Below are 11,159 nucleotides of genomic sequence, written 5' to 3'. Positions count from 1 at the left end.
GATATTGATAGAAACAAAAACTTCACCTATAGTCCCCAAGGACCGGTTTATTTTGACCATCAATGAATCAGTACTTTAGAATTTAAAATCGTCTTCAAAATACTTAATCCTCCGGTTTAACCTTGATAAATTTGCTGAACTGCGTACATTAGCCCCAAGTGCCAAGTGCTATTACTTTGTAAGGGACTTGGGACTTTAAATATGTTTGTAGAGTCGTAAAAATTTGATTTGGCATACATTAGCCCCCAAGTGTCAAGTGGTTTACTCGTAAAGTACTTTGAGACTTGAATCTTGAATTTGGATATTTGAATTTGAAACCAAGTCTTGACTTATCCGGACGTTTCACAGAATGCCTTGTCGGAATTGAACTCTCAATTGTCGGACGCAAAGACCCGGCTAGCAAGTCAAGAGTCCGAAATCAAATCTTCCACTTCCAAACTGCAAATGAGCCTTTCTGCAACAGAAAATTTGAAGACCAGCTTTGCTACCAAGGAGAAGGCTTGGGAAAATGAGAAAACACTCCTGACCCGACGAGCTGAGACAGCCGAAAGAGCTCTGAAAGAAATTTCAACAAAGCTGAATAGTTTGAAGGGCCGGGTGTCTCAGATGGTCGCTGCTATCTTTGGTAAGCTGCCTGATTTGACCTTTCGTATAATTTTTGCCAAACCGGAATATGATCCGCCAACTTACTCTGTTAAAAATATATGCAGGTCCGCGAAGTAAAAATCTAAGCCAAGACCCGTTGATTAAACTGAAGGCAGTATACACCTTGGTTGAACAATTGTATATTGGTGCACAACGGGATCTGGCCGCTATCTCTCCTGCAAATCAAGGACCCAACCGACTTAGCGATTTCCTGAAGAAGCTGTCCATCCTTCCTGCTAGATTCCAAGAAGTAAAACGCTCCTGCGCGTGAGCCGGAGCTTTGACTGCCCTAAGTCGCTCCAAGGCTTGGGTGCCAGACCTAGACCCGGCGGACATAGCAAGAGGTTACCTTACTGTGAAGGAGGACGGGTCTCCGTTTGATCAGGATGATTTCATAGCGTTTGTACGTGAAGTCCGGCCTCAGGCGACTAGTCTTGGAGATGACACCAATGTTGACAAGTACCAGCCGGGTTTTGATAGTGAAAATAAGAAGATGGCCACTCCTTCATACAAAGTAGCAGATCTGATCCCACTAGTGAGATAAGATACCTTTGCCTCAGAAATTGACCCGGCCGGCTTGATTGATGACGAAGCCGAATTTGTCGCCATGAATGGCTTTGATTGGTCAAAATCCAACTTCCAGCAAACAGAAGGTGGTGAACCGGCGAGGGAGGGACGATGATCATCTTCATAGGCTTATAAAGCCTTGTAATAACTTAGTTGCTAAAACACCGCATGTTTGCTTATGCCGTCGTGCATAAAATACTTCTATGTGAATCTGCTTCCAGATGTCAATGTATGCATCGTTTAATGTTTGTCTCTGCGATATTTGAACTCTATTCCTGTGAATACAAGAGAAAGACTGGCAAGGCGGTTTAGAACCAAACGGGCTTAAACACCCTAATTTATAGCCAATATATTTATCTCAATAAAAAAGACAAATATAAAGAAAGGATAAGGGTTAATACAAATTCTTGAGTTAACGCAGTGGGTAAGCGCGTATAAGTAAGAATCATACCTTGTCCTTGTTGATCCTTAGATCACCGGTTTAATAATCCGGGTGGTGAACTTGATAATTCAATATGTATGAAAAGTTAATACTTCTTGAATACTCAATGATCATCATATCTTAGTAGCTCGTACCTTTGGATACTTGAGCCACCGGCTTGAATAACCCGGGCGGTTATGTTGTCCAATAATTGAGCCGGTGAAGAAAACCAAGCTAGCTTATTTGTAATATTGAAACAATAAAAGCTAAAAGGCAAACAACAGATAATAAAAATAATTTTAAATCTGTATTCAAGAGGCTGAGGGTTTCTAATTCGAATACGATCAGTAAACCGGACCAAAGGGGTTAAGCTAAGGTTCGAATACGACCATATAGCCCCCAGTGGCTTTGGCGTTGCGCCGATCAAGAGGGTACCGACAACTATGTTCTCTTTGGTTCGAATACGACCTATGTTTGAACAGGAAGCCCCCAAATGACCTCGAGAGGTTTTTAACGACCCTGATTCGAATACGATCCAAGTCAGACTCAAAAGGGGTTAAGCTATGATTCAGATATGATCAAGAAGCCCCCAAGTGAGTTTGGCCTTGAGTCGATCAAGAGGGTTACGACAGCTATGTTCTCTTTGGTTCGCATACGACCTATGTTTGAACAGGAAGCCCCCAAATGACCATGAGATTTGCAGCTAGATTCGGATACGATCATAAGCTGGACCAAAAAGGTTAAACTTGATTCAAATATGATCAGCTCCTTAATAGTCATTTGTAAGTAATAAATAATAAAGATGTATAGTCTGTGAAAAGAAAAGAGACCGATGGTCTTACTTTATTGCTTATCATAGTATATACAACGTGAATGTATGTACATGTTGAGAGCCGGTGGCTCAGGTGTAATACGGCTGAAGTTGAGCAATATTCCATGGCCGGCGGGTCTCCTCTTCCGACTTACGTGAGTCTGCATGCTCTTGAACGTCAATAAGGTAGTATGACCCATTGTGTAAATTTTTACTGACCACAAAGGGTCCTTCCCAAGGCGGGGATAACTTGTGTGCATCTGAAAGATCCTGGACGAGCCGGAGCACCAAGTCGCCTTCCTGAAAAGTCCTGGACTTAACCCGGCGGCTATGATAACGACGCAGGTCCTGTTGATAAATTGCTGACCGCGCCGCTGCTAAGTCTCTTTCTTCATCCAACAAGTCAAGCGCATCCTATCTGGCTTTTTCATTGTTAGCTTCAACATAAGCTGCCACATGGGGCGAGTCATGACGGATGTCACTAGGCAACACTGCCTCTGCTCCATAAACCATGAAGAAGGGTGTGTAACCCGTAGACCTGTTGGGCGTAGTATTGATGCTCCATAACACTGAGGGTAACTCCTCTACCCAACAACTCGACGTTTGCTATAAAGGAACCATAAGCCGGGGTTTTAGCCCTTTCAGAATTTCCTGATTGGCTCTCTCAGCTTGACCATTGGATTGAGGATGAGCTACAGAAGAAACATCAAGCCGGATGTGCTCTCGCTGACAAAACTCTTCCATAGCCCCTTGAGACAGATTAGTGCCATTGTCTGTGATAATACTGTGTGGAAAACCGAAACGGAAGATTACTTTTTTCATGAAATGAACCGCCGTGGCTGCATCACACTTACTCACAGGCTCTGCCTCAACCCACTTAGTAAACTTATCAACTGCCACCAAGAGATGTGTCTTTTTATCCTTAGACCTTTTGAAAGGTCCCACCATGTCAAGCCCCCAGGCCGCAAACGGCCAAGTGATTGGAATCATCCGGAGCTCTTGAGCCGGCACATGCGCTTGTCGTGCAAATTTTGACATCCATCACATCTACTGACCAGATCTTCTACATCAGCGTGAGCCGTCAACCAGTAAAAACCGTGACGAAACGCCTTGGCCACTAAAGATTTTGACCCGGCGTGATGACCGCAATCGCCTTCATGGATCTCATGAAGGATTTCTTGACCTTCTTCAGGGGAAACACACCTTTGAAACGCTCCGGAAACACTACGATGAAATAACTCTCCATCCGAAATCATCATGGACTTAGATCGCCGGGTTATCTGCCGAGCCAGGGTCTCATCTGCTGGCAACTCTCCCCGGGTCATGTAAGCCAAGAACGACACTGTCCAATCTGGGATGACATGAAGAGCCGCTACCAACTGCGCCTCCGGGTCAGGAATAACTAAATCTTCTTCTGTGGGCAACTTGACAGAGGGGTTATGCAAAACATCCAAAAAGGTGTTGGGTGGCACCGGCTTACGCTGAGACCCTAGTCGGCTTAAAGCATCAGCCGCTTCGTTCTTTCGATGGTCAATATGTTCCACCTGATAACCTTTAAAATATCCTGCAATAGCATCGACCTCTCGGCGATAAGCCGCCATGAGAGGGTCTTTGGAATCCCACTTGCCAGATACCTGTTGAGCCACTAGATCTGAGTCACCAAGACATCTGACCCGGCTCAAGCTCATCTCCTTTGCCACTCGAAGACCATGGAGCAAGGCTTCATACTCTGCTGCGTTGTTAGTGCATGGAAACATCAACCGCAACAGATAACAAAATTTATCACCTCGTGGCGAAGTTAACACGACTCTAGCCCCCGAGCCTTCCAATTGCCTGGATCCATCAAAATGAATAGTCCAATATGTGTTGTCCGGCTTCTCTTCCGGCATCTGCATCTCTGTCCAGTCATTGATGAAGTCAACCAGGGCTTGAGACTTAATGGCAGTACGTGGAACATACTTCAACCCATGAGACCCAAGATCAATTACCCACTTGGCGACTCGCCCCGTGGCTTCTCTGTTTTGAATAATGTCTCCCAAAGGAGCAGAGCTAACCACAGTGATTGGATGTCCCTGAAAGTAATGTTTAAGCTTCCGGCTCGCCATGAACACCCCATCAACAAGCTTCTGCCAATGTGGATATCGTTGTTTAGACTCAATTAGCACTTCACTGACATAATAAACCGGCCGCTGAACCGGATGCTCTTTGCCAGCCTCCTGGCACTCTACCACAATAGCCACACCAACAGCCCGTGAGTTGGCAGCTACGTATAACAATAGCAGCTCTTTCTTAATTGGAGCAGCCAGGACTGGCGGCTCAGCCAGTTGTGCCTTCAGATCCTCAAAAGCAGCGTTCGCAGCATCGCTCCAAACAAAAACATCTGTTTTCTTCATCAACTGATACAGAGGCATAGCCTTTTCCCCTAACCGGCTTATGAACCAGCTCAAGGCAGCCACACGACCCGCCAGTCGCTGAACATCATTAACACAGGTTGGTTTGGCTAGAGATGTGATTGCCTTGATTTTCTCTGGGTTAGCTTCAATACCTTGGTTAGACACCAAAAAAACCAAGAGCTTGCCGGCCGGCACTCCAAAAACACACTTGGTCGGGTTAAGCATCATCTTGTAAACCCGAAGATTATCAAAAGTCTCTTTCAGGTCTGTGACCAAGGTTTCCTCTTCCTTGGATTTCACCACTATACCATCCACATAAGCATGAACATTGCGCCCAATTTGATCGTGAAGACAATTCTGCACGCACTGCTGGTAAGTCGCCTGGGCACTCTTAAGCCCAAAAGGCATAGACACATAGCAGAAAGCTCCAAAAGGAGTTATAAAAGCTATCTTCTCTTGATCCTTGACTGCCATCTTAATCTGATGATAACCGGAATAAGCATCTAAGGAACTCAACTGTGCGCAACCCGCCGTAGCATCAATGATCTGATCAATACGGGGGAGAGCAAAAGGATCAGCTGGACAAGCCTTGTTCAAATCTGTGTAATCCACACACATGCGCCAGGTGTCATTCTTTTTGAGTACAAGCACCGGGTTAGCTAACCATTCGGGGTGAAAGACCTCCACAATGAACCCGGCTGCCAAGATCTGGGACACCTCTTCTCCGATGGCCTTGCGCCTTTCTTCATTGAACCGTCGGAGAAACTGTCTGACAGGTTTGAACTTTGGATCGATATTAAGAGTGTGCTCAGCGAGTTCCCTCGGGACACCCGGCATGTCTGACGGTTTCCATGCAAAGATGTCCCGGTCCTCACGGATGAACTCGATGAGCGCGCTTTCCTATTTCGGATCCAAGTTTGCGCTGATGATGAACTGTTTGGATGAGTCGCCAGGTACAAAGTCAACCATCTTAGTGTCATCAGCTGATTTGAATTTCAACTCCGGCTCATGCTCTGTTGTTGGTTTCTTTAATGACATCATGTCTGCCGGGTCAACATGATCCTTGTAGAATTTTAACTCCTCTGTTGCACAAACAAATTCAGCATAGGCGGCATCACCTTCTTCACATTCCAAGGCTATCTTCCGGCTCCCATGTACCGTAATGGTGCCTTTATGACCCGGCATCTTGAGCTGCAAATATACGTAACACGGCTGAGCCAGGAACTTGGCATAAGCCGGCCGCCCAAATAGAGCATGATACGGGCTTTTGATCTTAACCACTTCAAAGGTTAATTTTTCTGCTCTGGAGTCATACTCATCCCCAAAGGCTACCTCCAGCTCAATCTTCCCAACTGGGTATGCCGATTTACCAGGTACCACACCGTGAAAAACAGTGTTGGATTGTTTAAGATTTTTATCCGTCAATCCCATCCGGCGGAACGTCTCATAGTAGAGGATGTTGATGCTGTTGCCTCCGTCCATGAGTACCTTAGTAAACTTGTACCCACCAACCTGAGGTGCCACTACCAAAGCCAAGTGACCTGGATTATCAACCCGGGGCGGGTGATCCTCTCTGCTCCACACAATAGGCTGCTCCGACCAATGTAGATAACGTGGAATTGCCGGCTCAACAGCATTGACGACCCTCTTGTGGAGTTTTTGGTCCCTCTTACATAAACTGGTAGTAAAGACATGACACTGTCCGCTACTCAACTGCTTCGAGTTGCTCTGATAGCCGGATTGCTGCTGCTGCTGATTCCCTTGGCCGTGTTGCTCATTATATCCTCCTTGGTGACCAGGATAACCCTGACCGTGAAAACCTCCTCCGCTTGAACCGGCGCTCGGGCCCTGAAAGCCGCCTCCACCTAAGCCGCCACCTGGGCCGTGACCCCCATCAAATGCATTTGAATTTTTAAATGCCTTCATGATCGTGCAATCCTTCCATAAGTGGGTGGCTGGTTTCTCCCAGGTGCTGTGTTTTGGACAAGGTTCATTGAACAACTGCTCAAGGGTGGGGCCTGACCCGCCCGATCGAGGGGGTTTTCTGCCCTTGCACCGCTGATTACCACCCTGCGCATTAGTATTAGCAACAAACTCATCAGCCTTACGTTTATTACCTCCCTGATTCGCCGGGTTATGCTGGTGGCCCTTGCCATTGCCATTCTTCTTTCCCTTTGTTGCCTTTTCTTCGTCAGACACCGGGTCCTTGGTGGTATCAGAGTTGGCATACTTGGCAAGAGCTGCCATCAATGTTCCCATGTCATTACAGTCACGTTTAATCCGCCCCAACTTCTGCTTCAGAGGTTCAAAGCGGCAATTTTTCTCCAACATCAAAACTGCTGAGCCGGCATCCATCTTATCAGATGAATGTATTATCTCCTTGACCCGGCGCACCCAATGGGTTGTAGATTCACCATACTCTTGCTTGCAATTGGTCAGGTCCACAATCGACATTGGCTGCTTACACGTGTCCTTGAAGTTCTGGATGAACCGTGCTTTCAACTCCGTCCATGATCCGATAGAATTGGGTGGCAATCCCTTCAACCAGGTCCGAGCCGTTCCATCCAACATCATGGTAAAATACTTGGGCATTGCAGCATCGCTAACCTCCAACAGCTCCATAGCCATCTCATAACTCTCAATCCAAGCCCCCGGCTGTAGATCAGTCGTGTAATTAGGCACCTTACGAGGCCCCTTGAAATCCTTAGGCAACCGCTCATTGCGTATGACTGGGACCAGGCAAGGTACGCCTCTGGTTCTTGTGGACACTCCTGCCTCAACCGAGGTTGCTGGATAAGCCGGAAAGGCTTGGTGAGCCGCCTGCTCTGCCGCTATCTGAGCTGCCCATTCCGCTTCTTGACGAATCCTCTCCTGATCCGCCAAGTTAAGGGCTCCAGCCCGCACCGGCTCATGCCTATATGGCCGGTTGTGGCGTTGAGCACTAGTTGACATCTCTGCGGACTCCATGTGCCTACTGTAACTCGGGCTCCGGCTTGGGCGAGGAGTTGAATGAATCCTGTCTCGACTATAGGAGTATGCATCCTGCTGGGCCAAAGCTGTCTGAAGCAGTTCTCTTACCCTCCGGGTTTCAATTGCTGCTGGCGAGTCGCCTTCCATTGGTAGAGCTGCCAAACGAGCCAACGCTGCGATGAGATTTTCCATAGGGTTGGAGAAGTGACCCGGAGGTGTTGATACATAACGAGGAGGAGATGTATTCATGCGAGGCGGCTCCATGGTGCGTGGCTGAACTGGTGCACCGGGTGTCGTGACCCGGTTTGCCTCTGGCGGGTTGCTCCCCCCATCCCCGGGTGTATGGAACATGTTCCTTGGATCCAGCGTTAGAGGCAGACGTGACTGAGTTTTTTGATGCCTCCTCCTCATGACCTCGTTTGACGCATTAAGATCCACCGAGAGCCGGAAAGTTTCTGCTTGAAGCTGCTGAGCACGAGCATCCAGAGCTGCTCGTTCTGCTGCCATCTGGGTTTCCTCCGCAGCTAGATTTTCTTTAGCTTGCACCATCTCCTCCCGCACGTGTGCCACTTCTACGTCGTGCTGGGCTTTATCCGCTGGTTCTACCATAGCGGTTAACAGAGTCGTCGGCTTATCCATGAGGTCCATTAGAACCTGAGCCGGGGGGCGCTCGGGGTCTCCTGACCCGGCTGCTGCCGACCCGGTAGCTGCGGCTGCCGCTGCTGTGGAGTTCTGCCCGGGCTGCGTCCCTGCCATGAAGACTCCGGCCCAATTCGGCGGCTCAAGGGGGTCCGGAATACTGCTGCCATCGGAACAACCCCCGAGCATGTCGTCTTGCAGTTGGTACAATGAGTCCGTCTCACCTGTTGATGATGCAGTATCAGAGCAGATGGCCATCTCCCGGCCTTCCATCGATCCTTCGGAGTATTCACCGCCATGGATGCAGCCTACAAAGGCATGATTCACGACAGATTGAACACGGGCGGACCTGGCGCGCTGAGCCATTTCGATGAGGTTGATGTGGACATCCGGCTCAGGGCCTGACTCGTCGATCCGGCCGATGAAGACGTGAATTCTGCCGAAGGGGACTCGGTACCCGTACTCGATCGAGATGGCCTTGGGGCCCCAGCCTTCGTCGTCGATGTAGAGTTTTCCGTGACGACTCTTGGTCATCCGGCCCACAGCGTATCCCTTGAGTCCTTCGAAGTTGCCCTTCAAGAACTCAAAGCCACCGTGCGCTGGCCCCATGGTGGGCGCCAACCTCGTGGAATTGACACGGCAGATGTCCTAGAGCAAGGACTTAGTCGTAGGGCCATCACACTAGGAAGCTTAAAGGGGTTAATCGAGACAAAGGACACACGGGGGAGTTTTTATACTAGTTCGGCCCCTTACGATGAAGGTAAAATCCTACGTCTAGTTGGGATTGGTATTGCTGAGGTTTCGATCTCCAAGAGGCTCAACTCGCTGGCTTGGTTATCGACTTGGTTGTTTCTTGTTGCTAAACTGCCACCGGGTCGTCCCCTTATATACACGGGTTGACGCCTGGTGGCCTACAGAGTCCCGGCCGGCTCATAATCGTGTCCAACTCGGTGACTTCCTTTACATGCCTTTCTTTACAAGTCTTTCCTTACATACGGTGGTTTACAGTATCAGGCCTTAAGCCGGCCCCAGGCCTTTGGGCCTTCTATACGTGTAGTAAACTATCATCTTGAATGTTTATCGGGCTTCTTATGTAACCCGCCATTAGGGCTGACCCGGCCCCTCCCGGGCGGGTCATACTGGTAGTAATATCCCCAACAAATTCCGTGGCCGTGGACTCCCAAACGGCCGCCCAGTTGATTCCGTGGCCAGGGGAGGGGGTTGCCGAAGGGGTGTCGCCTGTGGCCGAGGGGATAGATCCGCACGATCTTCTTTTTTTCCGGCAATGCTTCCTTGTATGCTACTCAGGGATCCATTCTGTGCTGCAAGTAGAACACACTCAACTTGTTGAGCTCGAGATTGACCAGGGGAAATTTCAGAGAGTTGAGCTGATATGTCTACCAAAACTCCAACGGTTGACCTATAATAATTGGTTCCCTTCTGAGGATACGATGTATTTTGGTTTTGTACCACAACTTTCAAAGCTGAGCCTTATTAAAACTGCCACCCATTCGGACAAGACTCTCAAGTTAAGTCAACTGCTTGCTAATGTTCCTTCCATAGGCGATCTGCGTCTGGATTTTGGAAGTGAAAGGGTACTCCCTCCGTTTCTTTTTAGTCCGCATATAAGGTTTGGTCAAAGTCAAGCTTTATAGAGTTTGACTAACTTTATATTAAAAAATATAAACATTCACAATATGAAATCAATATTATCCGATGCACCATGAAACATATGTTCATACTATATAGTTTTAGTATTGTAGATGTTCATATTTTTTATATAAATTTGGTTAAACTTTGTGCAGTTTGACTTTGACCAAATCTTATATGCGGAGTAAAAAGAAATGGAAGGAGTACTTATTAGTCATTTGAATCATATGTGTCCATTCTCACTCTATGATGGTTATATGTGACAATAGTAATACTATTAATTTTCTTCTATCCTAGATTTGGATCCTGGCAGAATGCCCAAAACTACTCACGCAAGTGCTCAACAATCTACAGGATGTGAATCTGGAGCATCTTCCTCAAGGATGTGATTTAGCTTGGACAATGTTTATTCTTGAAGCTGCACCTTCTCTAAAAGAGCTCTGCATCACAGTATGGGATCATTGGTGCGTAATGATAAGAAACAAAGAGTTGCGGAAGAAATATTGTTTCTGCGAAAAGGCAGACGTCAAGTGGAAGCCATATGCCCCTGATTTCAAGCACAAGAATCTGGCCAAGCTCACCATTTACGGCTTCCAGCCCGGCGATGATTTTATGCGATACATCAGGTGTGTCGTGGAACATGGGATTAATATAACAGAGATATCTTTGTATGACAGGAAGGTGTGTGGGCGCTGTGGTGACTTGGATCCTGAGATCAAGAACAGGATTTGTCCATCAAGATATCCACAAACAGCCGAGGAGAGGAAGTAGATAACCGAGGGGCTGGGTTTGGCTTTGCGTGCTGTGCTTCACTTCCGGTCCTAATTGAAAAATGATTTGCATGATATTCTTGTATGTAGTTGGAAAAATCACCTGTCCTCTCATGTAGTCGGAAGGAGTTCCTGAACTCCATGATTCTATAGTTACCAAGTGTGTACTCTTGGTTTCCCATGAATCAAAGCTTGTACTATTGAGGAAATATTTATTAAGTAGAAAAGTATATCTGTGGCACCTTTTTGAGGTTAAAACGAAATGCTTGATACATTGGAATAAGTTGATGTAC

General features: G+C 47.4%; 1 pseudogene; it reads left to right on the top strand.

Moving 5' to 3' along the window:
* The first annotated feature begins 444 nt into the window (after positions 1 to 444).
* On the top strand, positions 445 to 10,921 carry LOC125516962 (annotated as a pseudogene).
* Positions 10,922 to 11,159: the final 238 nt, after the last annotated feature.

This window comes from Triticum urartu, chromosome 6, assembly GCF_003073215.2.
Source record: "Triticum urartu cultivar G1812 chromosome 6, Tu2.1, whole genome shotgun sequence".
Taxonomy (NCBI): domain Eukaryota; kingdom Viridiplantae; phylum Streptophyta; class Magnoliopsida; order Poales; family Poaceae; genus Triticum; species Triticum urartu.
Note: the sequence above shows the minus strand (reverse complement) of the source record. Positions and strands in the feature narration are given on the sequence as shown.